Source organism: Rhinolophus sinicus, chromosome 1, assembly GCF_057876585.1.
Source record: "Rhinolophus sinicus isolate RSI-liver-muscle chromosome 1, RSI-T2T, whole genome shotgun sequence".
NCBI classification, from domain to species: Eukaryota; Metazoa; Chordata; class Mammalia; order Chiroptera; family Rhinolophidae; genus Rhinolophus; species Rhinolophus sinicus.
The window spans coordinates 139,952,810-139,977,729 of record NC_142501.1 but is presented as its reverse complement, the minus strand read 5'-3'; the positions used below and the strand labels follow the sequence as shown (position 1 = coordinate 139,977,729).

The following is a 24,920-nucleotide window of genomic DNA, read 5'->3' as shown; positions in this document are numbered from 1 at the left end:
ATGTTTCATTTGTTCCCTATAGGAACTCTAAGAATGCATAACAGAATCTTATTTCCCCCCATTCTACAGATGAGACAACCGAGGCTTCTCGAGGAAATAGCCCAAAGCCACACACTCGGGAGTGTATGGCAGAGCTGCACAGATGTATCCAGGTCATTTGAATTCAAATCCTCACTTCTCATAGCAGATAGACTCTGTGCTATTGAGGGGGAAATATGACCCGATACCTCCCTTTGGGATGGTGATTAGACACTTTAAACAATGTCATTATATAGTATATACTTGTAGGACCAACGTGGCCGGAGAGGTCTCTCTCTGCATTGCCTGGCCAGTTTCTCTCTGTATCTGGGGCCACCAGGCCAGGGTTTCTGGAGGACACACAATTTCACTAGTGATTTGAATGAGAGAAACTCCTCTGTGGTTTGGAGGAGGATTCCTTTGGGGGTAGAGATGTCTCAAATCTAGAGGAGTGTCCTGGCCTCTCCCATCCACTTTTTAGAGCAAATCACCCCTTCTCTAAGCCAACTCCAATACCAGCACTTCCCCTCCCAGGTTTGGTTTCCAACCTTCTATCTTCATTCTCCAGGTTAGAATTCTGGGTTTATCTCTTCCTTGATGTATGACCCTCATCTCGCCACTCTGAAGTTACATTCCTTTTCAGAGCTGTCCTTTTAGTCTTGGGAAAGTGATCCATTTTCTTTTCCTGGGAGTTCAGGTCCTTGGCTTTTCATTCCCCACATCTCCCTTCCTTTGGAAGCCTCCTCTCTTTTTCCTGGTTCAGCTTCTGTGTTCCACTATCCTAGATAGTCTCCCTCTCTCCTGCAGCCTCCTCAGATTGTGCTGTGGTTCCTCCCCAACCTCCATTTATTAGAGATGAAATAAATAATGCCATAAATAAAAGTATTTGGGAGTCCAGGAACTGTCAGGGCTGATTAGGGCATAGAGGACATTTTCTTTCTCATTATGCAAAAGCATTTCATGGGGAAATAAAAGAGGTTTCATTGTAACTCATGCATGTCATATTTCAAGGAATTCAAGATATTAATCATATTTAACATTACTTGCAACGTTTCTCCCTGGCTTCTGAAAACTGCTAAATGAGGACACGTGGATCACTAGGAAAAAGGGAGACAAGCATGAGAGGGACAGTTAAGAAATAATGAAATGCTGGTGAAAGACAGGGAGAGAGAATGAGATGCCAGGGAGATGTTTCTTAGGCACATAAGTGAGAAATGGTGGAGCTCCTTCTGAGATGTGAGACAGCTGAAATTGAATGATATATTGGAAGAAATAAATGATAGCAAACCTCCCCACACTTTTCTTTCTATAAAGCAGTTTTGAATTTTGCATTGAAATGTGTCCCTCCCACTTAACTCCCAGATAATTTGCCAATAAGTCCTGGCTTTTGAAAAGAAGCTGGGGTAGTGGCAATGTGTGTGTGTGTGTGTGTGTGTGTGTGTGTGTGTGTGTGTGTGTTGGGGGGTGGGGAAGGGAGAGAAATTCTTGAGTCTTTCTACTAAAGAAGTAATTTCCTATACCTGGGAGCTTTCTCTTTTGCTTATGTATTTTTAATTTGTATCATCCTCCCCACTTAAAACATCTTAAGAGACTGAGAACAATACTTCTGTTGTTATATTTTACCAACAGAAAGGACCTGCCATCCTGTACGTCAAAAACTGGTTGCTTCTGTAAAACCAAAGGCCAAAATTAGTGGTTTAGCTTTAACAAAAAAGGGGGTGGGGGCGGGGGAGAGAGGGCTCCTAGAGGGAAATATTATAAATTTAAAAATGATCAGCTTTCAGGTCCTCATGCTAGCAGTCACCTATTTCTGGATTCATAGAAAAATGAAGTGCTTAATAACACTCTTTAAAAAATAAAATGGGCATTTATTCCAACTGTGGAATTGAACTCAATTTAAAATTTGTAACTGACCCCCTGACTCCTGCCTGAGATTGTACTTAGGCGAGTATTGTACATAAATGTATGTATTGAAGTGTTTATAAAATCCCTGGTAGCACTTTGTAAGCTTCTTTCTGTAAGTTATAGTCCATCAGATGGTGGCTTTGCTGTTATCTTCTCTTTAGGGTCTTACCGGGGCTGATAGGATGGTAATTACACTCATGCTTTAAATCTCTTTAGATATTTACTCTTTATCTCAAAAAAAATAGATAGTGAACTTTTAAAAGTCAAGCAGCTATTTATGGACAGGGTGATTTTTTGATTGGCAGCATGTCAATTTCTTGAACCATCCAGAATACAATTTTTAAATAATGTCAGCCATGGGAAATGCTTTTTCTTGCACCAATTTCAATGATATTTAATGAGCTTCTGATTGACTGTTTGATCTCCCAATGTTTTGTGCTACTTTTAATTCATTTCGTATAATAGGGAAAAAGAGTAATTGGAATAAAATTTTGTGACAAGATAATGACCTTCCACTTTGAAATTAAATGTCTGATTAGCTTCAACATTTTAATGCTGTGATGATATTGCGGTAGGAACAGGGGTGTGCATATTATCATTTGGTGGAAAGTGACTGAGGAATATTCCTTCGCGTTTCCCTTTGCATAGCAGAAAGGGTGTGGTGGCCACAGAATCATAGACTGATCGTTATAGAAGGGACCTTGACAGTCTTTTATTCTTGTGACTGCGCCTATGCCTATAACTTTTCTATGACCCTGTCAGGTGGTTGTCTCAGTGTTGGGAACCTCGCTACTTCTAGACGCATCATTCACCCAGGGATTTATTCAACAAATATTTGTTCAGTGCCTGCTATATTTAGTTACCTTTCTAAGCACTGGGGGATATAATAGAATCAGATTCCAAATTCCTACTATTATGAAATTGGGGTGAAGAGATGATAAAGTGGTAACTAACTGAACAATATTAATATAATATGTAATAAATATGTTTATGTAATTTATCAGAAATATGTATTATATAATAAAATATAAAGTATATACTACAGAATACTATTATTATTATTATATTACTTTAGATAGAAATAACTGATGAAAAAAATAGGGTGAGGTTGTTACTTTGGATACAGTAGTTTGAGAAGACCTCATTGAGGTGGAACCATTGAGCTGAGAGTTTACTCATGAAAAGAGCCATACAGAGCAGCCGGTTTGTTCGGTGGTTGGAGCGCAGTGCTCATAAGGCCAGGGTTGCAGGTTTGATTCCCACATGGGCCAATGAGCTGTGTTCCCCCCGACCCCCCGCACCACACACACAGCTGGATTGAAGACAGTGACTTGACCTGGAGCTGAGCTGTGCCCCCCACAACTACATTGGGAAGGGTGACTTGACATGGAGCTGATGGGTCCTGGAAGAATATATTGTTCCCCAATATTCCCCAATAAAAATTAAAAAAAAAAAAAAGCCATGCATGAGAAAAGCAGTCCAGGCTGAGAGATGGCAGGTGCAGGAGCAATAAGTGGCAACATGCTTGATGTTCTCAGGTTGCTGAAAGAGGGGCAAGTGGTTGGATTGTCCTGGCATGGGGCAGAGAGAGGACAGGAGGCCCTAGAGGCCGGCTGGGCCCAGGCTGTGCAGGGGATTTATTCTAAATGCAAGGGGACGCTTGGAGGTGGTAACGCTGGGGAGTGACACGACTAGATTTATGTTCTTAAAAGATAATTTTCAGAAAAGGTAAAATCATGACTCAAACAGACATAAAAGTGAACAGATGTTAAAGATTTTATTTAACTTGCTCCATTCCCTCATAGTATTCAAAGGAAAAGTCAAAAAAAGCACAAATTGATATGGAATAAAGGAATGTTCAGTTGAATGCATAAATTTTTTTTTTAATGTATAATCTGTTTTTTTTTTTTTTTTCAGTGAGGATTATGGGGTGTGGGGGGGAAGGGAACCTCTACCAGACAGGACAGTGGGCATGTCTGTCAGTTATCTAACCTTTCAAAGTTGTAAAAATAGTTCAAAGACAACAAAAGTGTAGAATCAGATAGCTGGGGGGGGGTGCTATATGTAGACAATGCATATTTTTTATAAGTAAATAAAAAATGTATTTTCTACAACGCTTTCTTTAAAAAAAACCTTTTCTTTCGAAATTATTAGAGTCACAGGAAGTTGCTAAGATAATATAGAGAGGTCCCCAGTACCCTTTATCCATTTCCTCCAGTGGGTACATTTTTTTATAACTATAATTATGTACATGGAATCATGCAGTATGTGATCTTTTGAGATTTTCCAGTTAGTTTAATGCCCTTGAGATCCATCCTAGTTGTTGTGTGTATCAATAGTTTGTTCCTTCTTATTGCTGAGTAGTAGTTCATGCTGTGGATATCCCAGCTTGTTCAGCCATTCACCTATTGCAGGACATTTTGGTTGTTTTCAGTTCGGCACTATTACAAATAAAGCTGCTCTGAGCAGTTACGTACAGGTATTTGTGTGGATGTAAGTTTTATTTCTCTGGGAGTAAATGTCCAGGAGTGTGTTGCTGAGTTGTTCTACAGTGTTTTAAAAGATTCATTCTGCTTTGTGGACAGTGGACTACAGAGGATCAGGTTGGTAGCAGGGAGACAATTTATTTCCCAAACAGCGACTGAGTGACCCCTTTAAAATATAATCATGTGTCTCCACTGCCTTGTATTGTCTTCCTTCGCGGTAGGCTAGAATCCAGAGTCCACACATTTGTCTGCTCATGGCACCGCATGATGTTACCATCCCTTGCCTTTTGGACCTTGTTCCTTCTACCCTCTCCCTCCCTCACTCCACTCCAGCCTCACTGGTCTTGAATAGGCCCCAAATGTCCTGCTTCAGGATTCTTACTCTTAATAGTCCTTCTGCTTAAAATGTTCTTTCCCCAGATGTCTGTGTCACTTCCTACCTTATCTCCTTCCAGTCTTAGCTCTAGTATCTCTTTTTCAGTGAGGACTTCACTTGGTTACTGTATTTACAATTGCAGTCCAGTTCCCTCTAGCCTCCAGCAGGCCCTCAAATAACGTCTTTTCATTCAACCTCCTTTAGTTATAATGTTGATAAAGAAAAACAAATTGATTCTAGGCGAGGCTACTGTCTGTGTGTGGAGTCTGCATGTTCTCCCCATGTCGGCGTGGGTTTTCTCCAGGTTCTCCATTTCCTCCCATGTCGCAAAGATGTGCATGTGAGATGAATTTTTGCATGTACATTGTCCCAGGAGGAGTGAGTGTGGGTATAGGTGTGAGTGTGATTGTGCCTTGTTCCTGCCCAGGGAGAGGCTCCAACCACCTGTCACCCTGAACTGGAATAAGCAGTTTGAAAAATAATGGTTTTACTTGTTTTTAACTAATCTTTCTTAAATGTATGGATAGCCTACATTTATTTCAGTGTTTAATATTAGAAATGTTTTGGGTCTTTCTTTAGAAGTTTGGTGATGTTTTTGTGACAAGAAATATTCTGTAAGAATTTAACTCTTACTTATATCAAATAGCCTATGGTAACATTGGTTACGTTATATGCCATTTCGCCTAAAGTGGCAGTTTCTATGAACCTATCCATGACATAAGTAAAGACTTACTGTACTCCCCATCTTTTTTCCTGTCTAGCACCTATCACTATCTGTCATGCTACATAGTGTATTTGTGTATTGTTTGTTTTCCTGACTAGAATGCAAACTCCTCGAGGACAGGGATTTTTGTCTGTTCTGTTTCCTACTGAGTCCTCAGCATCTAGAATAGCACGTAGCGCAGAGTAGAGACTCAATAAACGTTTGTTAAATGCATGAATGATTGTAGGAGGCTCTGGCAATGACCCTTTAACTTATTATGGACAGTAGTTCACATGAGAGTTTAGACTGCTTGGATCAGTGTAACAATAGTGACAATGGAAGAAAGTAGACACAGGTAGAACATATTCAAGAGGTGGTCCATTCCATTTTATAAAGTCTGAACAGCAGGAAGTTTTTCCTTGTGTTGAACTCCAGTTTGCTTCTTTGCTTCTTCCAACTGTGGGCCATTGGGGCTATTCAGAGAAAGTTTAAACCCCTCCCCAATCTCTCTTTAGAATAAAATTACAACACTTTTTTCTTTCCTTCCTGTGATGGTTTCTAGGATCTTTTTGGAAGTGATACACCCTTTTAAAGAGTAGCAAAGGAAAGTCATCTTTGATCTAATTACTATTTTTCTCACTAATAGGATTCTATATTCATTAGGACTCTCTTAGTAACAAGTGACAGAAACCCATCGCAAATGGATTAAGCATTGAGATGCTTATGGCTCACATAACCCTGAAGACTAGAGCTACGTCTGGTGTAGAGCAGGTATGGTTGCTTATATGATGTTATTAGGAATCTCCCTCTCTCCCTGTCTCGCCTCCATTTTTGTTTGTGTTGATTCATTCTTTGGCAGGCTATTCCTTTGTGGTGCTCATCTGGCCACCAGCAGTTGTTACCTATGTGGAAGGGGAGCCCGTCTTTCCCATTGGCTCTAGCAAAAGGACCAGAATTCACCATCATTGTCTAATTGGGTCTTGATAATGGATTAGTTTATTTGCTCATTGACCCTTCCCATATGATGATTTCGGGGCTGTTTCCCTTGAAGCAAAGATAACTAAAGAACAAGGAATTGAAGAAATTTCCCAAAGTCACAAAGCAAACCATTAAAGAATTTAACTCAAGTCAAGATTCTTCTGTTTAATCAAATTAGCAAATATTTCTTGTCAAGCTTAGTAAATTGAATCTTTTGTTCTCTATTCTTCACTGTCCTACAATTTCTAAAGAGTATTTTTCCCACAGACCTGAAAGCACCCTGGATGGATGTATAAGCTTCAGATATTTATGAGAATAAAGTTGGATATTAAGTTTGAGGGGAAAAGTCATTAGGAGAAAGTTGAGGAGCTATAGTAATGAGTCAAAGTGTGGGTATTCAGTTTCTAAGAAGAGTTGGCAGTCTCCACCAGCAAGGTTTCCATGTGTCCTTTCCTAATTTTTCTATACGAGTATTCTATTGCAACAGGAAATGATCAGTTTGTAATGTGAATTAGTGTTTAAGCCAACATTTTAATCCATGATACCACAGAAGGACCAACTTCCATGGAGAAGGTTCTGAATTGAGTCAGTAAAATACAATCTTAAATATTGGCAACTTGAGGTTTTGTAACATCACACATTATATGCTTATTGTTTTTTATTCAAGAATTAATCCATGCCATGTGTGCTCAACCAAACAAGCAATTGGATTTGTCTGTTTTCCTGGTTGCTGTAGTATTTCATGGTTTGCTCATATATTATATATATTATGTATATAATATATGTATATATATTATATAAAGTATATAATATTATTATTATTTTAGATAGAAATAGCTGGTGAAAAAAATAGGGTGGGGATGTTACTCTTTTTTTTGGGGGGGGATGTTACTTTGGAGAGAGTAGTTTGAGAAGACCTCACTGAGGTGGAACAATTGAGATGAGAATTTACTCATGAGAAAGAGCCACGCATGAGAAGAACAGTCCAGCATGAAAGATGGCAGGTGCAGGAGCCATACGTGGGAACACGCTTGATTTGCTCAGGTTGCTGAAAGACGGGCAAGTGGTACAAAGCTTCTCTAAGTACCCGTTTTTAAAAAACCAATAGAAATATAGTTTTGCTACAAAAACTGTGATAATTTTCTAACTGACTTCTATATAATGTCCAGGCAGTCAGGCTTTTTGGATCTGTATTCTAGGCTAGGAAAGAGGAAAGTTTCATTTTTCTCTCTCTTCTTTTGTCTTCAAAAAGCTGCAGGTAATAAAATTCATGTGTTTCATGAAGATTAACAATTACCCTTTAACTTACTGTTTTTAATCTCCCCCCCAACTTCAGACAGCATCAAAGACAGAATCATAGACTTTTCTTTTCTGTACGGAACTATTTTAAAAGTTTCCTAGGGCTGTCGTAACAAAGTATGCGCCAAACTGGATGGCTTAAACCACAGAAATGGACTGTCTCACAGTTCTGGAGGTTGGAATTCTGAGATCAAGGTGTCAGCCAGATTGGTTCCTACTGAGGGCTGTGAGGCAGAATCTGTTTCATGACTCTCCCCTGGCGGCTGGTGGTTGCTTTGCTGACAGCCTCTGGTGTTCCTTGCCTTGTAGAAGAATCACCCCAGTCTCTGCCTTCACCTTCACTTGGTGTTCTCCCTGTGTGCCTGTCTTTGTGTCCAAACTTCTGTTTGTGATACTTTTCTTACCACAGCCCTAGCAAACGAATATATGTGCATACCATATAGGACCATATAGGTAGGTTGTATGATAATCTCTATTCAAGGTGAGTTATGTCAGAAAGCTCAAGTATTTGATTGCTTTAAAGCAAGTCTACCAGAATTGTATGATTTGATATATATGGACAGAAGACTTAAATGGGCACAACAGATGTGCACACTTGGGCACAAACAGTGGTTTCCCACGAGGCCACAGACCTCAGGGCTAATATGTAAGTGATGTTAAGAACAGGGACCTTTAATCATTCCCATAACACCTCTGGGGATGCCCAGTATGCTCTAATAAGTTCAAGCACATTCCCGGAAATGCTGAAGGAGAGTTACACAGGGCTAACACCTCCGTGCCTTTTCCAACCCCACCCCCAAAAGCTTGTTCAGAGAACATTATTCTAGTGGAATCAAACATAAAAATTATTGAAAAATTATATAAATATACATTTTAGTCAGCCAATCTTAACCTTGGCTGACTTAACCTTGGCTGGGAGAATTTTGAAAAATGCTGATGTCCATGCCCTTCCCTAGACAAATTAAAACAGTATATCTCGGGGGTGAGATTGTGGCAGTGGTGACTTTAAAATCTCTTCAGGTGATTTGAACATAGCAGCCATATTGAGAACCACTGCTTAAAGCAATGGCAGTGTGATTGGAATAAATGCCGCATGGTATCAAGGACTGCTTAGACGCAGTCCACATTGGGATGCCTGAGCATTTTGCTGTGCATGAGCAAACAGGTATCTCACTGTCTCCCCAAAGACAGACTAAGTTACTACAGTTAGAGAGCAATTACCTCGACCTGAAGTCCGGGCTAAGTGGGGAGTGAAAAAGAATGAAATGGATTGAGTGCCGAAGACGATGGAGACGAGCGAGATGACAAGTTTGTTGGGTATAAAAGAAACTCAGTCCTTTGTAAGAGAGGGAAATACCTTCAGTTCAGGCAGGCACCTTCTGTGAAAGGTCAAGGCAGTGATTTAAACTTTTAGTCTTTTATATTATGACTCTTGGTTGCAAGAGACAGAAATACAACTCAAACCAGATTAAGCGTAAAGGGAAATTTATTGGCTTATTCAATTCAGAAGATGCTAAGGTATCTCATAGGAAAGAAGAAAAGACTGCAGAAATTAGAGAAAAAGAGGCTCCCTGATTCCAGGATATTCTCTCTCCGTCTCTTATCTCTTCACGTTGCAGGAAAGACGGCCTCCAGCAGACGTAATGTGTCATCATTCTAGCTTAAAATCCACAGCAGAACGACAGTTGTTCACATGCCATCCCTGGGCCTGTCTTTATTGCTTGGAAAAGAGGGTTCTGTTATGGGTTAGGCCTGGGTCACTGGGCCACCCATGGAAACCGCACATTGGGGAGTGGTTTCCTAAGTAAAGGGTGCTGGGCAGACAAAAGCAGCTGTTCTCGGCTGTATCTTTGAGAATGAACTAATAGTGTCTCTTTCAACCTTGAATAAAAGCCATTTCTGTGGGATAAAAATGTTCCCTAAATCAAGGGGAAAGTCTTTGGAATTGTAAAAGAAAAATGAGATGGCAAAGGAAGACAATCTTAAATGTCAAAAGCAAGAGTCAGATGCTTTTATGCTTTGCTATCTCTCTTTTCTAGTTGGTGAAATTTAAGAGGATCGATCTGGACTTGTTTGTTCACAAACAGATATACCCGTGCAAACAATGTGCGCTCAACACACTCTACTCTGGAAAGCAAGTACTGTATTTTCTGTAATATGCATGACAACAGCTGTTTCTAGCGTTACTTTAATGAAAGAGTCTAGTGGTTTTGTTTTGTTTTGTTTTCTCCAAGTGGGACTACAGGCTTCAAAAGAAAGGTCATCCATGAATTCAGAAGGTAAGAAGAGACCCATCGGTGTGAACCCTGCTTTGGGGAGCACCCATCTTGAACCTGTGAGGGCATGTGGTTTCAACCTGTTGAAACTATTGTAGGTGTTTTGGATTTCCAAGAACATAGATATGCTTTCAAGTATAGATTTATTTTTCTATGGAGTAAAGTATTAGGTTGGTGCAAAAGTTATTGTGGTTTTGCAATTATTTTTTAACCTTTAAACCACAATTACTTTTGCACCAACCCAATAGCCGGAGATCCTATTTTTTCCTTTAAAATGTGTAAGCTGCTCCGTGTCCCAAGTGTCTCATTTTTACTAGTAGAATGGTTGATCTGAATAAAAGTCTGAGTGGGACTATGTAGAATTACAGAGCTGTAGGCTGTGCTAACTAGCCATCATCCATGTGTCTGAGAAGCAGGGGAGTGTGGAAGTTAGGAGTATGAGCTCTGGAGCCAGTCGCTTGGGTGGTATGTTGGTTCTTCCACTTAGCAGCTGTGTGTCCTTGCACAACTTAACTCTCAGTACCTTGGTTTCCCTATCTATAAAATGGGGATAATAATAGTACCCAGTTGGCAGCATTGTTCTGCGGATGAAAGGCATTAATATATGGCACATAAACAGATCTTGGTACACAGAAAACACTAGATGAAGCTTAGCTCATATCATTATCTTCATCATTAGACAGAATCAAGTGAAGTCCTTTGTGTATATCTTAATTCCAAATGAGCAACTGCCCATGAGAGGGATCTTTGTAGCTTAGGCTCCTCTGCTGGCCTCACATTAAGCCGTGTGAAGAGCACAGACCTTGGAGCCAGGAGTCCTGGACCCAAATTTAGGCTCCATCACTTATTGGCTCCAACATGGTGGGCAAGTTGTGTGACTCTGGGCAGATTAGGCACGCCTCTGTACCCCATTTTCCTCAATTGTGAAACGGGATAATCACTGAATTCACTCTTCTGCTGGGTGGGCAGGTCAGGGAGACTGCGTTTGCCAGCTGCCCCCGGCCTGCGTCTCAGCATCTGTGGGTGGCCACTGGCTCAGATACACTTCAGTCTCTCCTTACACCCCACTGGGAATGTTTCAGCAAATGAAAGACACCCTAAAAATGCATTATGACTTGTTTTTAACAGTCTCCCATTTTGTCCCTGTCTTGCTCTCAAGTTTTTGCTGTTCTGGATTTCAGAAAATAATTCCGTTGCCAAAATTGATTGAATGAGCTACTTTTAAAATTAGTCAAGTGATACAAAGTACTGCTTTGCAGAGTGGTTCTAGCAATTCCTGTTCACAGAACCATCATATAACAGAGTATTTTGACGAAAGGGGAGGATTTATAAAATTCACATTATGAGAACTCCTCTTACCATCCACACCCAAGAAAATCTGTCATATAAATCTCTTCCCTTCTTAAACCAGAGCATAAAGGTGAATCAAGACATGGATGGTCATCAAACAATTTTACATGGAGGTATCCAAAGATAAAACTTTAAATTTATTGTTATTACTCACTTCAACAGTGAGTTCCCTTCTTGGGCCACTGGTTTAGTCCTGATGGCTTCAGGTTTTAACCTTAGCTGTTTAATTTAAACTCAGTTCAGTAGCTCATGTTTATGGACAAATGAGCAAAACAGTAAAGATCAAAAGCAAAAAATAAAATTACTATGGAACTTAATATTTCAGAAACCAGAGTGGGGTAAACGTTAGTGAAGTGTGGTGGTCAGGACGAAAGGCCCGCATTTATGATAACGTGCCTAATGAGGAAATGAGATTGACACAGCAATGCTCTGTTTTTGTTGTCCCCTGAGGTTAGAGATTATGCAGCACATGTTTCTGTTTTTAGCTTCTTTGGTAATTCCTATGGTGAGAGACTACACTCTGCATATTTGTCAAGGTTGCACTCCTGTTAGGTGCCAGGTATTTGAGGTAACGCATTAACCACGTTCTTATCAGAGCCTTGAGCTCCATCCCTCCCCACCCCAGCTGCCCTGTGATGCCGAGGGCCCCCTTCCCCTTCCCGAGGCTGATTTCTTTATTTATGTTCAGTTGCCAGGGAATTCCACAGAGGAAAGGTAAGTCTATCTTAACAACATTGTTGCTATGAGAAATATTGAAATGGGTGGCCATGACAAATGTTTACATTCTTTATTTGATGTCTCATTGTAATCCTGGGGCCTTTTAACACCAATTGAAGGTAAACTAAGAACAGGAAACTGGAAGATCAGCATGGATTTGAATGAAAAATAAACTAGTCAGGCTACTTTTATGCCAAAGAAACAAGGGTTTGGATCCAGTGCATCTTTGATAATGGTTATTGTGGCTAAATCCTTGGGTTGAAGTGTCATCAGTAAACTCAGGGCAGCTGAAGGAGCAAAGGGCTGTATGGACTGACGTAGCTGGGAAGGTTGCAGGGGTACCAGGTTCACCACAGCCATCAAGGATATAGCAACTGGAATGAAGGCCTAGGTGCTGGAGGGACTTCTTTCCTCTCCACTCACCCCTCTTCCCTGCTTGTCTGCGTTTCTCTTTGCAAGTCGTCCCCATTCTGTTCTCTTGCAGATCCCCTGTCTACAAGCCAGAACAGCTACCCTCAGTCTCAGTGTAGTGCCCAGGAAAGAGCTTATTTACCCAGTGCTTGCTTATAAATCCCATGCAAGGACACTGATTCACTTTACTTTGGGACCTATGCCCACCCCCGTGGACCAATCAATCTCCGATGCCAAAGGTTGGGTATTACGATTGGTTGACCTGGGTCTGATGCTTACCACTGTAGCCAGGGACAGAGAGTATGTTCCCAGGAGAAGAGGGATGAGACAGTTGTCACTGGACTCCAGGACACTCCATCCCTTGGCTGCCTGACATACATATCACACAATCACAAGAATGCATTTATTTATCATAACTGTCCCATGTTCAAACAAAACATAATCACGTACTCCCCATGAGAAAATCAACCAAATGTCACATCCAGTTATTACAGCTCACTCCGAGGGTACATTTCTGGGCAATGCCCTTTCCTCTAGGTCAAGTTCACCTATGCCTCTTTATAGTCTGGCAACCTATAACTAACAATCCCCCAAATACCCAAAAAATATATATATAATAATGGAGGTAAAAAATTACTCCAGTTACAGAAAAAGGGAAAATGGAAAGCAAAGTGTAGCAATCACTGGTCTTCAGCCTCTTCCGTATCCTGCTAGACAGGGATAGTGTGAGTCCTGTTCCCAGCTGTGAAACCCCAAGACAAATCCCATCACTTGATTTGAGGCGTTTTGATTGGCAAACTCATGATTAAACAATAGAACGGGTATAGCACACTTCCTTGAAGAGACGTTGAAGATGTACTCTGATCTCTAACGTGCATGCCATCTTCAAACCTCTCTGTTTATGGGTTAGAAGATGTACTGGCCATATATTCCAGAACGCAAAATTGGGCTTCACTGACCAGTGATTCAGGAACTACTTCGGTTACCGTGCGAAAGTCCGGCTGCTCGCTGCACGAAACCCAAAACTTGAGAGGTGAGGTTGGTGGGATGAAAAGCAGGTTTATTCCAAAATGCCAGCATTAAGGGAAGACAGTGGACTCCCAGTCACAAAGACTGCCTTCCCGCTCCTAATACCACCAGAAGGTTTTATAGGCATGCAAGGAGGCAGAGCAAAGGAAGGAAAAGTTGGCCAGGCAACTCCAGGGGGAAAAAACCCCAAAAAAACACTTCCCAGAGGCTGGCCTGCCTCAGGGACAGGAGTAGATCCCACCCAGATGCAAAACCCTCTCCCAAATCCCAGAGCCAGGCCTGCCCTCAGGCCCAAAGCAAACAGAACCATTGAAACTGATATGCATAGTAAATGCTTAGCAAACAGAATCATTAATCTTTGGTGGGAGGGGAGGGAAGCAAAGAAAAGAAAAAAGAACTTTCAAAAAGTCCCAAACTAAACCACAGTCAAATCAAATTATACCAAAGGTTTAAATCTCAAAATAGAAGATACAGGGTCACCGTTATACTTCCATGTAAGTTTAGATGACGAAGCATTAGCGTTTCAGGGACTTGCTTTTTCATGTGAGCTACTTGTATTGGAAACCTTTCTACAATGTAATACATACTTCTCTGTCTCTAAAAAATTACGAGTAATCCATGTTTATTGTGGACAAGGAAGAGATACAGATGAACAACAACAAAAGCATTACCCATGATCCCACTATCCAGACATAGTGACCGTAGACACTTGACTGACATCCCTTTGCAGCATGGACTTGTGTGTTTGTGTGTGTTTAGCAAAAATGGAATTATATCATACTTGTGTAAAGCCCGCTTTTCTCTTCCTGCCTTCCTAAAACATGATAGGATGACTCAGAGAAGTGGGAAGAGAACTGGGCTTTCTGAGTGCCAGGGTGTATGCACATTGTGCCATTGAATTAGGATTATGAACCCAGGTATGTAAGAATGAATAGTGGTCCCAGTCCAGGACGCAACCACCGTGCACTACCTTAACCTCCGCGACCCGCTGCCTCATCACTCCTGTGAGGTAGCTCCCCGTGGTATCATCTCTTCTTCCAGCCTTCTCTCCTGTTTCTTCTCTCTGTGACAGAGACCCCTGATGTTTTCTGTTTGCAGCTTTGTGGGAAGTTCCTCAGGGGTATGTCAATGAATTGTGGGGCCAGTGGGATATAATATATGAAATCATGACTGTCCAGGTATCTCTAGGACCCAGGGTCACCATCAAACAGAGTGAGTGCCTGGCAGATAGGGCATACTTCAGTCAGGGGGCGGCAATCTGTGCTTGTTTCATCAAGACTTAATTTTAGGATTGGGGTCAGATACAGTCCTTTCGGTTTTTCCTTTCTTTCCCCCTCATGTTCTCCTTGGCCACTGTTCCCCCAAATATCTGACTGGACCAAAACTGAGTTCTCAGTGTGGTCCAGAAGCCATAGACTTGGGCACATGTATAAACTGATTTATTGTCGCGTGACATTCTATCCTGTAGTACCGTGTTTCCCCAAAAATAAGACCTAGCCAGACCATCAGCTCTAATGGTGTCTTTTGGAGCAGAAATTCATATAAGACCGGGTCTTATATACATTATATAAGACCTGGTATAATATTTTACTATATTATACCCGGTATTAAATTATATTAATGTTATATTATGTTATATTAGATCTGGTCTTATATTATTGTAAAATAAGACCGGGTCTTATATTAATTTTTGCTCCAAAAGACGCATTAGAGCTGATGGTCTGGCTAGGTCTTATTTTCAGGGAAACACCATACCTTGTGTGTCTCCATAGTATGTTTAAAATGATAGAATTGCTGTTTTCTCCATTTTTGCAAAATGACCCCTCAGCCTGTTTTGAAAATCTCAGTGGGAATAGTGAAGTTGAATTGGTGGATGGATAGGAACTCTGGAAATTTAAGTCATAATTTTTGGGAGGGTTTCAGGTCAGCTATATTCTGTGTCTGTATTGCTGCTGCCAGAGTGATGCTTTCTAAAGTTAAGTCGGGTCATGTCACTTCTCTGCTCAGATGCACAGTGTTTCCCCGTCACTCAGGTCAAAGCTCACATAAAACTTGCAAAGGCCATTATTATCTGCCCCTCTTGTACCCCTCTCTGATCTCACCCCCCGCCCCTCAATACTCCATCCACACCAGCCTAGCTGTTTCTGGGACACGTGAGGAGCAGCCCATTTCAGGGTCTTTCTGCTTGCTGTTCCCTCTGCCTGGAACTGTCTTCCCCCTAGATGCACACAACTTGCCCCTTCAGCTTCTTTAAGTCTTTGATGAAAATTTCAGTGTGAGTAAGCACGTCCCTGAGTGAGAGCAAAATCTTACCTTCTCACTGAGACCTGGCCTGCCCACATACTCACTGACCTCCCTGCTTCCTCGCCGACGACTGTGTATCTGGTACTCTTTCTGCTTTCTTCCTTTGCTTATGGTCTACCTCTCCTCACTAGGGTGTAAACTCTGGAGGCAGAGAGTTTTGTTCACTGCAGTATCCCCAACACCGAGAACAGTAAGTACCTAGCGCAATAAGTACTTGTACCTAGCTCAATAAGTACTTGTCGAATGAACCGAAGGCAGTCCTCAGAGGCTAGATGATCATCGCCGAGAACCCCTTCTTTTTATAAATACAGACGTCCACTCTGAGGACTAGATATCTTTTTGGAAGTTGGCTGTAAATCAGATCTATTTGCCTCTTGATTTTCATTACAAAATTACAGATGCATTTCTATGGGGAAAAAGAAATCTCCCAGGAGATTAAACAAGGATTAGGAAAACTTCCAAGCCTTTGGCATGGCAGGCATCATTGCCAGGCTATGCTGCTTGCTGCTCTGGCATTCACTCATCAGTTCCTGCTCCTTTGTAACATTGACAGCCCAGAGTGGTGGTTCTAATGCTGTCTTTCTCTCTCTCCAAGGAAGGATTTTTTTTTTTTTTTTTTTTTTTTTAATGCTAGGATCCCCTCACTCTCTAGTCATAATATTCTGAACTTTTTTCTCTTTTCCTTCTCTGTATACCTAATGTGTCATGGTATTATCCAAAGGTTGCCAAGCACACAACCTTACAGATACAAGTGAAGTCCCAACAGCATCACTTTAGATTTCCTGTTCTTACCCTCACTTGCACTGCAGTCTCTTGCCCTGAAAACATTTCACCTAACAGATACTTCTTGGCATCCTCAAAGCGGAGCCCCACAACTTGGATGTCAGATATGGACACCATGTGGTGTCCGCCATGTTCTTTTTCTCTTGCTTTGGCTCTTGGAGTTGACACCCAGTGCCAAAGACACCCCTCGGGGACTCTCACCAACATCAGTGGTGCATCCACTGGGAGCTGCTGCTCCCTGATGTTCCCAAGCCTGCTAGCTCTCCGGCTGCGCGGGGAGTTCTTGCCTCTGAACTGGAGGAAGGACCCAATACCAGGGGTATTGCCTCATTTGGCATTGAAGAGTACTTGTTGGGTTTTTCTTTTTGGCTGCTGTTTGTTTATTGTCTGTCTGAAGCTTTGGAATGATGGTTGACCTGACTTCTACCATTCCTACTAATGTTTCAAAAATTTTAAGGTTAAGTTTTGATCAGAATTCAAGCCCAAGATTCCATGAGCTTCCTGACCCTGTAGGTTCACCTGCAAGGATTTGAATTATCCCATTAGGGAGGTTTGGGAATGGGAGTCATGAGAAAATAACCCACATCCTCCTCCGAGGATCACTGCTTTTTCTTGTGTAGGGGAACCTATTACCCTAGTAAAGTGAGGCTGTTTCAAGTATCCATGGTAATGTCAGCGCATAGTTCAGGCTGTGTCCCATCCATTCGTTTATTCACCAGATCGACTGAGCACTTACTCTGTGCTAGATGTTGGGGTTACAGCAGTGAGCAATACAAACATGGCTCCCTCCTGCCCACCTGGAGCTCTCCTGTGTCTAGTGAAGGAGACAAATAGTAAATGGAAGTGCTGCACACTGGTTACAGATAAGTTAAGAGCATTAAAGGAAAAGTCTAGATTTTCTGAGACTGCGTGGGAAGGGCAGTGGGACAGCCTCCTGGTGTGGAGAAAAGGAGTCAGAGACGGCCTCTCTGTGGGACTGATAGAAAGGGAAGCTGACACCTGGGTAGGAGTTATCTAGGAGTAAAGAGAAGAATGTTCTAGGCAGACAAAAAGAAGCAACAAAGTTTCTGAAGATCAGTGTTTCCGGGTTCTATGAAATATGTAAAGCATTAATTTATCAATAACAAAATGGCTGACTGCAGCATGTTAACTTCAATTTAAACATAGATTGTAGTAATGTCCAAAATAACCCACCTTATTCCCAGTGACCTGGGCCATATCACTCTGCACCTGCTTCCTGCTCGGATAAAACCTGTGTTAAATGAATATTAATGAGAATGCCAGGACTCTTTGGTCGAGCACTTTTTAAGGGTGCAGTTTTGTTTATTTAAATCAGTTCCAGAATCCAGTGTTTTGCTTTTGCCATGGGATTTTGTGTTCTCTAGGTCTGTCTTCAAAGTGGTCGTCGGCTTTGTGCTTTGATAGGCTGGGTCCGCAGATGGAAAGCCCCTGAGTGTACATATAAGGGAAATCCCTGGATCCTGAGGTGCAGATGAAGTAAAAAGAGACATTGGAGTACAAAGGTGCAGCAAGAATTTCAGTATGAGACTTTGGACATCAGGCCTGGGTGATGTGGCTTGATGATAAGCACTGCTAATATCCTGTACATGGATATAAACTGTTTCTGGGAACTGACATGATTTTTCTGGAAGTGGGTGGTGAGAAGCAAGAAGTTAGGAACCCCCCTTTATGTGGAGACCTTTGGAGCTGGTGGACCACAACCCTGGGGGACGCCAGGAAGACACAAACAGCAAGGGCCTTTGTCACTGTCATTCTCAAATCCTTTTTGATATTCCATGAAGCTTGCGATTAAAAATATTCTGCGTTCATGAGATTCATTTCCACCATCACCGACCTCTGTTTCTCCTAAATCTAAGCTTAAGACACAAAATTTGGATGTCTAAACCACTTGTACTTTTGGGTGTTATGTTTGTGGCACCTTACATGTCTCTTTTTATGCCATTTTTGACAGTTCCCATATTAGCGTATAGAATAATACTGACTTACATATCACAGAAGTTTAAATCTACTTAGTGAACCATGCATAGGTATCTCATTCATTCAATCAGCACATATTTACTGAGCACCTACTATGTGTCAGGTGCTATTTTATGAACTGGTAGTGAATAAAACAAATTTTCTATCCTAATGAACTCACATTTAATTGAGAGATGCAGGCAATAAATAAGTATATACATCAATGGAAAAATATGTCAGTAATATGTAAGTGTTAAGAAAAATGACAGGTTAGAGAGTGATGAGCTGGAGAAAACTGCTTCGTTTGGGCAGCCAAGAAGACTTCTCTGAGGAGGTAACATTTTAGCATAGACCTGGAAGAAATAAGGGAAGAAACCATGTGATTTTGTGGGGGAAGAGCATTTCGAACAGAGGGAGCAGTAAATGTGAAGGAGCTGAGGGCCAAGTATGTTTAGCTTGTTCAAGGAATAGTGAGGACAGTAGCAGCAGTAGAGTGGGCATCCAGCTGGTGGTAGGAGTGGGATGGTGGTGGGTGGGACGGAACTGCACTAGGACATAAAGGACTGAGGTGTCAGAGACCAGAACAAGTCGGGCCAGCTGTGGACCTCAGGGTTTAATCTCTATGTGAGGGGCAGTTGTTCGAGGGCCTTCAGCATCATCTATGACATGACCTCACTTATGTTTCATTCAGGAGATCTCGGGGGTGGCAGAGACCTTGGGTGCTGGGCTGGGAGTGGCTGTTCCTAGAAGGGCTTCACACCGTCCCCCTCCTTTCAGCCAGGGCAGCCTCACCTTGATCTGTCTCCATATTTAGCTTCTGGATAGATTTTTCTTTGTTGTTGTTTAAAGAAAGGTTCTTATTGTTTTAAAAACTTCTGAAAATTATTGTTTTGTATCGCCTATGGTATTTAAAAAAACGAGTGGCAAGTGGTAAATTAAATTGATAGGAAATGAATATCTCATAAATTTTATTCCATTAAGACAAAGATAGAAACCACTATGAAGGCGAGGGGGTCGTCAGTCTTCACCTCAGCCTGATCATCCAATTTTAGGCCTGTTCCTTTGTGTTAAGTACAAAGGAAAGGGTCAAAATTAACGGTGAGGATGATATAGGGAATTTATAATACTTTTTAGTTGGGAGAATAGAAGGAAGTAGGTTCAAAACGGGAAACACGTGTAGTCAAGTCAGGGATGTCTGTACAACCCAACACTGAGGTTTAAAAACGTATGCTGTAAATTAACATCACTTTTAGTAAAACTTGTTATTTATGCTTCTTTCCCTCTTCATTACCTTGGTGAATGGAAAAAAAATATGTAATGTTTGAATTTTTAAAAATTGATGTTGTGAGGTTTTCATGAATTTTTAAATTCATTATCCTGGAGAGGTATTGCCTTATTAAATTGTTACCTGACATTTATTGAGTGACAACAATGTGCTAGGGCCTGCGTTTTTAATGTGATTGATTTAAAAAGACATAAATCCTTTAAAACGCAAAACCCTGGTGGAAGTATGTTATTTATAGGAAGCCTGCTTCCTGCTAGGCTCTGTATGCATTAACCCTTTTAATCCTCACAACCCTCCCCCTAAAAACTCTTTTATCCATGTCATAGATAAGGAAACCGAATCACAGAAAGTAAAGGGATTGACCCTGCGTCATAAGATGGAATGTGAGGTGGCCCTTGTGCTGCGGCCATCTCCCAGGGTGGGAAAGGTGGTTTATCTGGAATGCTCTAGATGGGGCCTAGATCTAGGTTGCAGAAGAGAAATGTCACATCCTCTGTGCCTTCACAGAAGGCCCATCTTCCCGTGACCACATAAGAACTCTTCCTAATTCTCTAAGTTAATGGAATTTTAACTTACCAGCATTTTTGTATTCTTTTGGGGATGGATATTTACTGTTTGAAAACGGTTTTTTAAACATTACATAATAAAGTCTCAGAACTTTGATATCCCTAAAATAATATTAATAATGCTTGTTAGCAAATGGTGTCCCTGGATATGAATCACTGATACTTAGATAGGTTGGTCCAAGTCTTTCTCCTCAAGAAATTGAGAAATATAGGAGTATCGGTACTTAGAATGTTCATTGCTCTAATATGTTTATTCCATAGTCCTGAAAACATAGGCTTCTGCCTTGTTTATATTCTCTCGGCCTTAAAATGTAAAAGAAAAATGGAATTGATGAAAAGTTAGATATTGACACTAACGTGGAAGGAACTGCCATAATTTATATGAATGTGCTTTGGTCGCAATGTATTCATTACATGTTGATGGGATCTGGATTTCTACAGCTAGAGTAAATCAGGCTTAGGAGGAGCTAAAATAGTTCTTAGAATCATTTCATCTTCAGTGTCTTTTCTCTACCTTCTCTTTCTCTCTCTGTCTCTATCTCTCTGCTGCCTTCCCTTCATCTGAAATAAAAAAAAAGGACTACACTGACCAACAAAATTTCAAAAAGGTAGGACGAAAAAAGGGGTCCTAGTCCAGTAGATTTTAAAACACACTGTAAGTTTACAAATATTGAAATAGTGCTTGGCCAGGAATTAGGCAGCAGGTAATGAATCAGACTAGAAAGTCAAGAAACAGACTCATTTTCAGTTTAGTAAAGGAAAACAGAATCACTGAGTGACTGAATGGATTATTCAAATAATAATTTTTGTATAATTTTCTAATTCCTTAGAAAAAAGAATAACAAAGTATTTTCTCATGGCTTACATCAGAATAAATTCCATTTGGAAAAGATTTTAATGTAAAAGCAAAAGGCCATAAAATATTAGAAAGAAAATGAATATCTTAGGATGGTAAAGGGTTTCTAAAGCATAACTTTAAAGCAGAAAAAAAGAAGTTAATCGATTTTATTAAATATTTAAGAACTTCTATATGATTAAAAATATAATACCCAATTGAAAGGCATATAAACTTGGGCCAAAATGTGCAATCATATAAAAGTTAATGTGTTTATTATATGTAGAGTCCCATAAATGGAAAAGATCACCACCCCAATATCATAATTTAAGTTCGTGAACAGAAATTTCACTGAAGAAACAACTGTTTAGTAAGTGTTTAAAAAAATACTTTTAATGTCATGAGTAAACAAATATGTGTATAGTGAAACAAAGAAATTCATTTTTTAAAATTTCTCACTCTCATAGATTACAAAGCATAACGTCTTGTCCTGCCTGGGGTAGAGGGAAATTGGCACCATGAATGAGAGGGTTATATAACATTTCTGGTAAAATTGGTCAGTGTGCATCAGAAATTTTAAAGATGTCTATAGCTTTTAACCCAGTGATTTCACTTAAAGTATTTATGCTAAGGAAATAATTAAAAATGTGGATAACAATTTTTGTAGAAAAATAATTGTGGCATTAAAAATCACAAATACTTAATGCTATAGGAAATTGCTCATGGCAAAATTACAAGTAAAAAACATATATATTATGCATACACACACATGGATACTGGAAGAAAATATATCAAATTATTAATAGTGATTATCTCTGGCATTATAAGTAGTTTTTATTTCTGTCTTTAAACATTTGTGAGTTCTCTGAAATTTCTATAATGCTCATGTATTTCCTTTATACTTAAAAGGAGGATTAAATATTTTTTAAAAGTTCCTTCTCTTTGGCTTCAGACGAATTTGAAGCCAATCTTCCTTGGATGGCTGTGTAGTTAAATTACCAATCTTTGGTGCTGCAGTGTCAATTCATTTCTGTATCTTTTCCTTTGTGGCTAAGAGAAGAACCCTTGGCGAGGCGGCCGGAGAAGGAAGGCAGACCAAGGCAGGACGACGCTTTATGCCCTCAGCACTTTTGCTTTTGTGGATCCCTTCTTCCTTAAAAAGTACACAAAATCGTATTTTGTGATTGCATTAGTATATACATAAATAGAATCCAGCGTGGGCGTGGTTTCTTGTTTTCTGACTTTAAAAGAAATTGAAACACATTTGTAGGCTCCTAAAAGGACCATGGCACTAGGCGTTGTGCTAACTGCCCAGTGGAGGAGTGCGGCCTGGGCCCAGGTGGGAGGCTCAGGGGTGCAGGAGCCCGGCATTGGGGTGGGTGCCCCATGGAGGAGTGGGATCCTAAGAGGTAGGGTGGGGCAGTGCTGTCCACTGCACTGAGTGGCCTATGGCAGCTCAACATGTTTTGTTTGTCTTTTTGAGCACAATCTAAATTTCAGGCTGCCAGGGGGTCCTCTGTCAGCCCTGCTCTGAATTGTGCATTTCACAACCAAGGCCCCTGACGGGAAGGCAGTGCTAGATTCTATGTGAATTTCCTTGGGGAGTAAGACTGGTTAACAAGAGGCAGGACGACTCCTAGATTTCTGACCGGGACACCTGGTTCAGCAGTGGTGCCATTCTTTACTGTAGAGGTCACAGGAGGAGGAAGATTTCTATTATGTTGAATTTTAGGTGACTTGGGGCACACAGAAAGAGGTGGCAAGTATAGTCATTGGTTATGTCCTAGAACTCAGAGGGGAGATGTGCTAGATTCGTGGGCTTGAGACATCGGGACAGGAGGTGGATGGTGATGGAAGCGAAGGTGAGTGGCAAGAAGAGCGGTGAAAACAGAGGTGGTGGGAGAACAGAATTCGCAGAATACTTGCAGAGGATGAGGCAGAGGGCACCTGAGAGTAGGAAAGAGGAACATGTCAAGAAAGAATGCAGTCCCTGAAGGGGGACGGGATTCATGGTTTCAAAAGCCAGAGAGGTTTAGCAGGGTCAGGATGAAAAAGTAAGACGATTAGAAAATTAGGTGGTGGTTGGTGACCGTGCTGAGGACATATGGTGCCGGGCCCGATGAAAGTGCATTTGGAATCAGTGGATGGAGAAATAAAGAAAGAGATTACTGTTTTTGAGAAGCGGCTGTGAAAAGGAAGAGAAAATTAAAACAATAATAAATGTTATTTTTAGTTTTATTTATTAGAAGGGAGATAATAAAGCATGTTTATATATTGAGACAATGTTACAGGTTGAATTGTGTCACTCAAAATTCATATACTGACGTCCTAACCCCTAGTACCTCAGAATGAGATGTATTTGGAAATAGGGTCTTTGCAGCTGTAATTAATCAGACGAGGTCATACTGGATTGTAGGGTGGGCCCCTAATCCAGTATGACTGGTGTCCTTATAAAAAAAGGAAAATTTGGACACAGACACTCATACGCAAACAGGGAGAATGCCATATGCACATAAAGGCAGAACTTGGTGTGATGTGTCTACAAGCCAAGGAACGCCAAAGATTGCCAGTAAAACACCAAAGCTAGGAGAGGGGCCTGGAATGGATTCTTCCCTAGCACTTTCAGAGGAGGCGTGGTCCTGGCAACAACTTAAATTCTAACTTCTAGCTTCCAGAACTGTGAGATAATACATTTCTGTTGTTTAAGCTACTCAGTTTGTGGTACTTTGTTATGGAATTCTGGGTGCGGGGAGGAAGAGAGAGAGAGAGAAAGAGAGAGAGAAAGAAAGAGTTTCTAAGAATCTGACTAAGTGGTATTGTTAATACAGCATTCCATAGAAAATGGATTGAAGAATACATGTAAAAGCCTCCAAACCAGGCTAGGTAACATGAAGATGGCTACATCCAGTGTTTTGGTTGTATTTCTTCAATCTAGAACTGAATTCTACATACTGCCTGCTGCAGACAAAAATCACTGAATTTTTTTAAATTGACCACTTCTCTATTACATAAGTTCAATAAAATCTAACATCACATGGCGTAATTCATAGTGCTCTCAGAGATAACAGTTACAGTAACTTGGCAATATAAATCTTGCTAGTATTGACAAAAAGTGTTTATATAGATATTTTCAAATGCCTCAACTTGAGTAGAAAAGTGGGAGTGAATAAGTAACAAATTGCACTTAACAATATTTTAAATTGATTTCCATTAAAATGAAAATGAAAAAAGATTCATATCTTGGCTGAATATTAATTCTTATGGTCTTTATAGAGGGGCAAATTAATCTTTAGGGTGAAATTCATAAGTCAACCAAATAAAAACTATATGTATCGAGAAGAGCTAGAAATTTATTCGATGAAATACAACTGTTGCTTATCTGAAACTTGATCTTCATTTATTTATTTTTTGGGAGCAAATACATTATCAGACAATTGCTACCTGATTTATTTTGTAAATGACTTGATAATGTTGATTATGATAAAAGGGATATAAATAATATGTTAAACAGGAGAAAGACTATTTTGTGTTTGCAGATTGCCTAGAAACAGCTGCATGTGAGAAGAGGGAACATTCAATTAATAGGTGAGGAGGGGGAGAAAGAGGCATTAATCAGACAGGT

At 40.6% G+C, this 24,920-nt stretch overlaps 1 long non-coding RNA gene across 1 annotated transcript in view; it reads left to right on the top strand.

The window, feature by feature from the left end:
* LOC141569979 (uncharacterized) overlaps positions 1–24,920 on the top strand; it is a 30,898-nt gene that overhangs the window by 1,105 nt on the left and 4,873 nt on the right. The window contains exon 2 of the long non-coding RNA XR_012493735.2: positions 70–152. This is a non-coding gene — a long non-coding RNA (uncharacterized LOC141569979). The remainder of the gene's footprint in view (positions 1–69; positions 153–24,920) is intronic.